Source organism: Varanus komodoensis, unplaced genomic scaffold (genome assembly GCF_004798865.1).
Source record: "Varanus komodoensis strain SLA01 unplaced genomic scaffold, ASM479886v1 scaffold60, whole genome shotgun sequence".
In the NCBI taxonomy this organism is placed as follows: Eukaryota; Metazoa; Chordata; class Lepidosauria; order Squamata; family Varanidae; genus Varanus; species Varanus komodoensis.
This window is the reverse complement of record NW_025336223.1, coordinates 2,229,073-2,238,372: the sequence shown is the minus strand read 5'-3', so window position 1 is coordinate 2,238,372 and position 9,300 is coordinate 2,229,073.

The following is a 9,300-nucleotide window of genomic DNA, read 5'->3' as shown; positions in this document are numbered from 1 at the left end:
TTGCTTTACTTACAGAAGGCTATTGCGATACCCCATGATTCAGCCGCGCAGTGTCTGCAGATTTACTCCCTGCCTTTAGTGTGACCAAACCAAGGGGGCCCTTCAATATCCTATAGCCAGAAAATACCGACACTCCAGTAACTGAACCATTTGCTGGTTAGAAACAAATGTCTATCAAGCCACTGGCTGAGGGTATATTTGACTTCAGAAAATAAGAATGAAGCAGTTTTGAAATTCAGTTTACTGTGCACCCTCTGGAGAAGTTACTATCAACAGAGCATTAGGTGTTGCAGACCAAACACCTGCAGGCACATACAAAGCAATCCACATACCTCTTCAAGCTCAGACACTGCAAACACCACTTTTTCAAGAGTTTCCCCATGAACCTCCAAAAATCGCCTGACTGTTCCTGTGGGTGGGGGGGGGGGGAGCAACACAGTCAGTCTACCCAGAAGGGATGCTCATGCTTGCCATACACGAGTAAAGCAGAAGACCTCCCTTCTCCATTTCAGCATTGCCCCACCTGGAGGCCAACTCTGAAGTCAAAGGGGTTTTTTAGCCATATGATGAAGTCAACAGAAACAGCAGAAAAAATCATGGTATTTTTGTCAATGCATAGGGATATAGATCTTCCAGTTTGTTTATGCCCCTGCTGTCTATCTTTCTCTGTATTGCCTTTAGCAATGTTCACTGTGTTTTAAAACTCTGTGCTTGTTATAATTTCAATTTCTTCATTGTTCTGTTCCTTTGTTCCTTCAGCCTTTAAGGAATCGAGGATCTAGATTTTTTGTATTGTCCTTCCAGTGTTGTAATATTAGTCTTTTAACAATGGAAGGGGCACAGAGCACATAGGATCCATTTATATGGTCCTTCTGTTAGCATGCAAAAGGTGGGTATATACTTAAGAATGTCTGTAAATATGGAAGAACTTTCTGTTACAATGTTTAACCATATTATCCCCTTCCAAAATGAAGCAGCCTTTGGGCATTGCTTAAACATATGAGTGAGAGAAATGTTAGGTGTATTACTTCTCCAGCAATTGGCTAATTTAGATAGGCCCTTATTGAAAAGGCATTATGACAGTCAATACATTCAAAATATCTTTTTTAAAAAACTGAACTGAATGGTTTCTAAAATCCATTATTCCTTTTGAGATAAATACCAGTGCCAGATATGTGATCTGTGGACTGGACAAAATAGGATACTCCAATTCATTATTCCATTTTTAAAGACTCTGTGTATAGAGATAAACTACTGTTATTAGAAATCCTTTTCAAGTTCATTTTCAGCTTTTGGGGCTTTTAGATTATTTTATTTTATTTTGGCTGTAGCTGTGACTATGAAATGTAGGAAGAGACCTGGTTCTATTGATTTAGGTTCTCAACCACATCCTAATCAGTGCCAAATTGATTATTTTCTTTCTTTTAAAACAACCCAGCAGGATGAATTTGTGTTTGCAATGCCAGTGGGCAAATAGATTCTCAGATGATGAAGCTGAAGGTGAATATCCCCCTGTCCCTCACACACAAACACACACACACACACGCACACAGAGAGAGAGAGAGAGAGAGAGAGAGAGCTCTTCTAGTTTCTTAGTACTCATGGCACAATAGTGCTTTTTGGTGGCCGCAATGACAGAGGACAGCTATTTTCAACCTAGTGATATAAGTATAGGGAGAGTTCTTCTTCCCATCTTCCTTCCGAACAGACCAAGAGAAAGACTTTTTAATCATTATTATCCCACAGCTGACCAGCATTGGAGCACAAAAAATGCAGAAGTCAATAACAAAAGGATTGAGCAAATTAGAAATACTGGTCATTAGGGAAATGCAGCTGAGTGATAGGAAGTTGATTCCAAAAGGAATACCTCACCTTTTCAGTGTGGATCACTTTGAGCATCTCATGCCTCTCAACTCGTCTGCCCTCTTAACCTGATGCTGCTGTATCCTCAGATTAATGATGTCTGTCTCCCTTGCTGAATTTGAAACTGGCTGATTCTCAGTGGCAGCCTGGTTTATCTTTCAGTCTTGGCATTTCAGCTGTGGATTCTGTCCCCTACTCTTTGTCTGAATTAGAATCTGTATCCACAATTTTTGAAGAACTTTGATAGGAGGAGCGGACCCAATCCCTACAGTAATTCCCTTAAGCAATTATCAGATTTTTTTCTTGTGTTTAAGAAACAAATAATCATTACGATTCAAAGTACTCATAATCAGCTTTTGTCTTGGGCAGCACAGGAAATTATTTCCTCAAATAACTTCTCACAAGCTAAATCTCCTTTTTAGGTTTTAGTGCTAAATATTGCAAGAGGCATTTGGCTAAACACGGCCTGATTTTACAAGCATATCAGGTTGTACGGAACATTTTCCTCTTTAATGGTAGCTTACTTGCGGGGACTCAGTAAAGGGCAGCTACTTGGAATAAAACTGGCTGACTGGAAGGCAGTGGAATTATTGTTGCCACCGTGCCATACTAGAGCTCTTCTAGGCTTTAATAAATCAGACATTCCTGTTTTATTAATGAGAAAAGGTAAGTTTTATATACTCTTTTGGTATTTTTCCTATGAGAGCATTAAAGAGATTCACGCCTCTCTTCCATGTTACATCAAGAAGCTGTTGCTATCAGTACTAGAATGAACACATTTAGGTGGAACACAACCGGGTGGAGGAAAAATGATAATCGCCTTTTAGACGGGGATTCCTGTGGGTAGTGCAAGTGATAAATGTAGCAAGTGTCTTAAACAGGATATTTGAACCCTCTTTCTGTGCAGCAATCAGTGAATAATGTGTAGTATGACACATTTCAATAGACTTTGTAAGAAGAGATAATCTAACATCTCGAGCTACTAAAATCCAACAGTCAGGATCTGACAAAATAGGCCATCTGCCTATTACATATCATCTATTACTCCTGCACCAAATGGTGATGTCTGGGCTGCAGAACAACATGGGTACCTGGCCTCTTTCTCCAGGCTTCCACAGGAGAAGCAGTCAAGCATTACTGAGGGAATAAGCAAACTGGAATTCCCCAGTCTTCCCACAAGCCATGGATGTTTAATTAAACCTCACGAGACAGATTTCCCTTCTGCTGTGGACATTATGCTTTCCCCAGAATGCATAATCAAGAAGTTGGAACAGCCTCAGGAAGGTTCTTTGAGAGAACTGAATGTAAATGCAAACAAAATAATAATAAAACTGTTATTATTGGGATAATTTTTGGCAAATTACAACACACCCTTCTCTTTATTGCACCTCCTGAATGCCATCTGATATCCCCTGGAGTGTGGGAACTCCTGTATTAGGAGAAGGGAACTCTGTAGCAAGCGTTGGAACAGTATCATACTCATGTTGAGGCAACATTCCCAATTGCACATGTCTTTATGGTTCAGAATTTAAATACTAGATTAGAAGATGAGCGAATCAGCACATTTTATTTTATATGTTTCACTCTGAAAAACATCAGCTTTCCCTCTTGAATAATTAGTTCAGGGTCAAGAGTCTCCTGACCCTAGATGAGCTCTCTAATGATGTAGGAGTCACAGCGTTTGGCTTTTGCACTATTGAACTGTTGATTGCACAGTGCATGGACAAACTTTTAGAGAATGTCTTTATGGAGTCAGAAGGGCAAGTTTTACACAAAAGGTCCAGGTCTTTCCCACTGCCTTACGCTCAGATATCAGATGTGTTTCTCCCCTTACATCCTCAGGCGTGAATGAAGTTAGAGATACGGATCCCCAATTCTTGCATATAATTAAAATCACAAACACATATCTTGCAGACACTGTTAGGTCCATAATATCTTGCAGATAGTACAGGTGAAGACTATTTATATTGATAATTGATATGGGCTGCACAGACTTTACATCAATGCCCCAGGTAGTCATTTGCTTAAAGATTTTTTTCCTACTTGGGCAAAACACATTTCACACTATTTTCTAGGCACAGTACACTTTTTTCTGGCCATGCTTTAGTGTCTGTTTAAACAAACTAGTGATCTACATTGTGTCTTAGCTGTCCTATCCAAAGCTGCAATAAACCTTTCATGTCCATGTTCTGAACTCAAAAGTTACTGCATCAATGGCTACTGCTGTGTGGATGAGAAAAAAGAACAGGACACTGTTTACAATAATTTCTGGAGCCAAACAGTCCTTGTATATTACTTATTGCATTGGTCATTCTTAACAAAATAGGTTTCGGGATACTTAAGTTCCTGGTTTTTAAATAAGATCCATCCTTTATTGCTCCATGTAGCCACATGTACATTACATTTTAAGCAGCTTTTGAATATGTCAGTGAATACTGTCTTCTTTGATTTGACCAAACTGATTTGATCATTCTAGTTTCCTAGCAGCCTCTGACAATTCCACATGAATGGGGTCTCCCAGGGTCATAGCAGCTCAGAGCGCACCAGTTTCCATTTTTCAAATTTACTAAAACCATCTTTACACTTCTCAGATTTTACTGCTTAGTCCATTCCAACAGTGGACACTCTCAAGCCCTTGGGGGCTTCAGACGTGAAACCTCTAAACCATGAATGCCTTCTTTCCTCTGCATGAGATTTATTACATAGTTCATAAAGTCACTTGAGCTGAAATAATTCCATGTTGTTCTAACTGAAAAAGATTTTTCCACCCACCTCCCTTTGGGAGTTTCTAGACCCTCCACAGCTTGAGTATATGAACAGTCAAATTAGAATTCCTCCCTAAACCCTTCCATAAAAGGCTGCAGCTATTGCCATGCTCCTTCATATCCTGTAAGGGTTGCCTTCAGGGTTCTCAAGAGCAAGGTCTGGAAGGACGATGGAGAGTTGCTTTGATTTACAATTAAATCAAATTTGATTACAATTTGATTTCTCATGGGGCTCCTCATCCTCAAAGTTGTTGCATGAAGAACCTGCAGTAGCATGTTCTTCATGAGACTTGCAGAATGCCACACTTTGAATATTCATAGTGTAATTCAATGTTGATGACAAGCTGGTTCATCCACTGCTCATAAGTTCCCTGGTTCACCGGGAAAGAGTGCATCCCAAAACACAGTTAATACATTTCTCCATCCTTGAAGAGAATCCAGATCCCTACAATAGCCCTCCAACTTGATATCCCTCTATGATCCTCCTGCTCCTGCTTATCCACAATTATATCGGGAACTCTTGGAACAAGAAGACCTGATCCAAAAGGTATGCAAATCAGCTGGGGCAACTCCTGGTATAGAAATGGGGCAACTCAGTATGGACCTAACTGCTGGAAATTGCAGGTGCAGAAAGTACCTGTGCCAGTGTGGATACGCTTGGGCTTCGGAGAGACACGGAGGCTGAGTGTTCCTTTCCAGCCCTTCTCATTCTGTGTGCTTGAGCAATGCCACTGGTGAGCACACGCTGTTGCTGGTTTCCTTTTTCAGCACAGCCCTGCTGTTGGGTAAGGCTGACACCTTGCGGAGGGACTCCCCAGCTGTGGCTCTAACGCTGCTTCAGCAACTCTAGGAGCAAAGATTGAGACACAGTTTTGTTATTCACATTTGATCATCCAGGTCCTGGTTGCTTTACAACTACAAACATCATACATTCAGCTTTTTATCACTTTGGGCATCATTTGGTTTTCTGGAGAATTTTTACTTCTTTTTTCCCTATCAACTCTACAAATCAATCGTATCCATCCAAATATTGGTGTACAGTGGTCTCCCAAAATTCGTGGGGGTTGTGAATTGTGAAAAACCAGGAATTCTGGATGTGGTAAAGGTTCATTGCCAGATGCCTTAGAACAGGGGTCCTCAAACTTTTTGAATGGGGCCAGCTGAAAGGTGCCAGCGATGGGCGCAGGCCACCAAGGTGGTGCAGGTGGGGAGTACGTGCACAGAGATCATTTTCTCCGAGTGAGTCCAAAATGATCTCCTTCCGAGCGAGGCACCGGCATGCTTGCAAGGAGATCATTTTGGACTCTCTTCCAAAATTGCGTGGGTTTCCGCAAACAGTATTAGTTCGGTTCCAAGGAAAATTCCACGAAAGACTGAGGCTGCGAACACTGAACCGCGACTTCACGGGGGTATACTGTAAATAAAATGCTTTTCCTTTATATGTTTTACATGAGCCATTTGGAGTACATCTGGCCTTGGACTCACATTTTCAGCCAAAGGGGCTTATAAAGCATAAAACAATTTGCATCACTTTGAAAATGTAAAAGCTACAACCCCCATTCCAGTCCCTCATGGTTCTTTACCTCCTCTCCCTCCATGATTTTGGCTTGCAGGTTCTGCCTTTTTTTCTCTGCGCTTGTTTTTACAATGGAAGGGATGCACTGATACTCATATACCAATGAGAGTGATGCAAGATTCTGTGGTCCAAATCATTGGATCATAGAAAAGTAGAGTTGGAAGGGGCCATGAATGCCATTGGGTCCCACTCCTTGCTGTTACACGTCACCAATTTACACCATCCCACTCAGATGGCTGTCCAGGTTCTTTTCGAATGTCTCAAGTGTGGGAGAGCCCGCCAGCTCTCTAAGCAACTGGTTCCACCTTTGCAATGCTCTGACAGTGAGGAAACCTTTCCTGATATCTAGCCTGAATCTGGGTTGTCGCGACTTGAACTGATTATTCCATGTTCAACACTCTGGTATCAGCAAGAAAAGATCTTGACCTTCCTCTTTATGACAGCCTTTGAGGTACAGTACTTATAGAGGGATATCATGTCCCCCGTCAGTCTTCTCTTCTCAAGGCTGAACATACCCAGGTTCCTCAGTCTCTCCTCATAGAACAGTGTTTCCAAACCCTGGATCATTTTTGTTGCCCTCCTCTGGACCCTTTTTAATTTTTCTTCATCTTTTTAAAATCTTGGTGCCCAGAACGAAACACAGTCTTCTAGCTGAGAACTGACTAGTGAGAACTGACTAAAGGTAAAGGTAAAGGTTTCCCCTTGAGGTTAAGTCCAGTCATGTCTGACTCCAGGGGGCAGTGCTCATTTGTTTCCTAGCCGAGGGAGCCAGCGTTTGTCCGCAGACAGTCTCCGTGGTCATGTGGCCGGCATGACTAAACACCGAGGTGCACGGAACGCTGTTACCTGCCCACCAAAGTGGCACCTATTTATCTACTTGCATTTATATGCTTTCAAACTGCAAACTTGGCAGGAGCTGGGACGGAGCAATGGGAACTCACCCCATTGTGCAGATTCGAACCAGCAACCTTTTGATCAACCAGCACAGCAGTTTAAACCACTGCACTACCTGGCTAAATATTTATATTTAGCCTGCTGTCCACAATTACTCCAAGGTCTTTTTCCTTTTCAGTTCTGTCAAGCTACATATTCCCCATCGTGTATCAATGCATTTAGTTTCTTTTTTCTAGGTGGAGGACTTGTCCCTTGCCCCTACTGAATCTCATTCTGCTGCTTTCAGCCCAGCATTCAACCTTATCAAGAACACCCTGGATCTTCATTCTGTCTTTTGGGGTGTTCACCATTCTACCCAGTTTTGTATCATCTGCAAATTTGAGTATTGTTCCTTGTTACCAAACCAGTAATAAAGATGTTGAAGAGCACTGGGCCTACGACTGAACCCTGCAGACTGAACCCACTAGTTACCTCCCTCCAGTTTGAGAAGGTGCCATTGATGAGCACTCTTTGTGTCCAATTTAACAGCCACTTTTGGATCCATCTAATAATGTTTCTATCTTGTCCACTTTTTGCTAATTTGCTTATCAGAATGTCATGGAGCAACTTACATTATTAGTAAATATATTATTAATCTTAAATTCCTCCTAGTGATGGTGGTGGCTTTTAAGCACCAAGGCTTTTAAGTGAAAACAAATATTGCATTGAAAAAACAAAGCACTTTCAAATTGGAATGAAGAACCTAGAAGGGAAATACAACTTCACTAAGAACTCAAGGGGAGGGTCAAAGATACATTACATTAAGATAAACATGAACAAGTACAATTTGAAAAGAACTGACAACAGTACAAAATAGAAGGAAGCAGTGGTGGGGGTGGAAGGGAGGGTAACACAGTGGTATATGGGGGGTGGTAAGCAGGGTGCAAGGGAAAGCGCTGCTTGCTTACAACTCAAGAACATGAGCTTGGGACATGGTTTGAGTTTAAAGACCCTTCCCTTCTAGTTATGCATAAAACCAGAGGCTTTTAAAAGCAACTTTAAAATCCATAGAAACAAACAACCGCTTTCACATACAAGGCACTTGGTAGAAGTGTGGTAGAGAAAGGAGGGTGAAAGGAGAATGGCTAAGGAGGGACTGGCTGGTTGAAGAGATGGAATCCTGGACATATTGCAGAGCAAACACACATTGTCAGGGCCGGTGACAAATGAACGGATCAAAACTGAAAACAGAATGAAGCAGCTGCAGAATAAGGTCCAGGGGTTTTACAAAAAGGAGGATGGGTTTCGGGTCGCTGTGTGTGGGTATGGGGGAGGAATTGGGAAGAGGACATTGAGAGAGGAAAGGCAAGCTTACTAAGAAATATTAGTAATATAAGAAATATATTAGTAATATAAGAAATAGTAAGCTTACTAAAAATAGAAAGGCAAGCTTACTAAGAAATATTAGTAATATAAGAAATATATTAGTAATATAAGAAATAGTAAGCTTACTAAGAAATAGAAAGGCAAGCTTACTAAGAAATAGGATGCAGCAGAGGGCTTGAAGCATGAAGATGACACACAGCAATGCTACAGAACAGAAAAACTTTCACACAGCTGTGTGTCTGGGTCAGGAACTGCGACCGAGACTGAATAGCTTTGCTGTTGCGTATTCCACCACTAGAGAGCAACCCGTGGCTGCCTGTTGGTTGCATTTCTGGGTCAGAAGAATGAGCTCCGAGAAGGGGTTCAGGGGGCATTCTGGGGGACAGGGAGGGAAGGAGGCTGGCATCGCCAGGCTAGGACATACCCTGGCAGCCTCAGCCTCCTGTTCTCTGGCTCTGAAGTACCATGGTTGGATGGCTGAAAGAGCTGTCCAGTTGATTTGATGGATGGCAGGAGTGTGGGGGGATCATGGCCTCTGCCCTCTCCCTGCCCTACAGAGGCTGCCCCAAGTGCAGAGGGGCACAGGCTGCCCCTGTGTGCTTTGACTGACTGATTGATTGATTCCTATGCTGCCTATTTACCAAGACAGGCTGCGCTTTACAGCTGGCAGGTCCAGGAAGCTTAGCAGCCAGGCATTATCTTGGGCATGTGGCTCTTAGAGTACCTGTATTACTCTGAAGCCACAGAGGATTTTTCATAGGTTTGTAAGAATGTAATGTGAACCCTCTGCTCCTCTCCACCGCATCTCTCTATATCAGACTCTATTTTTCCTAACTT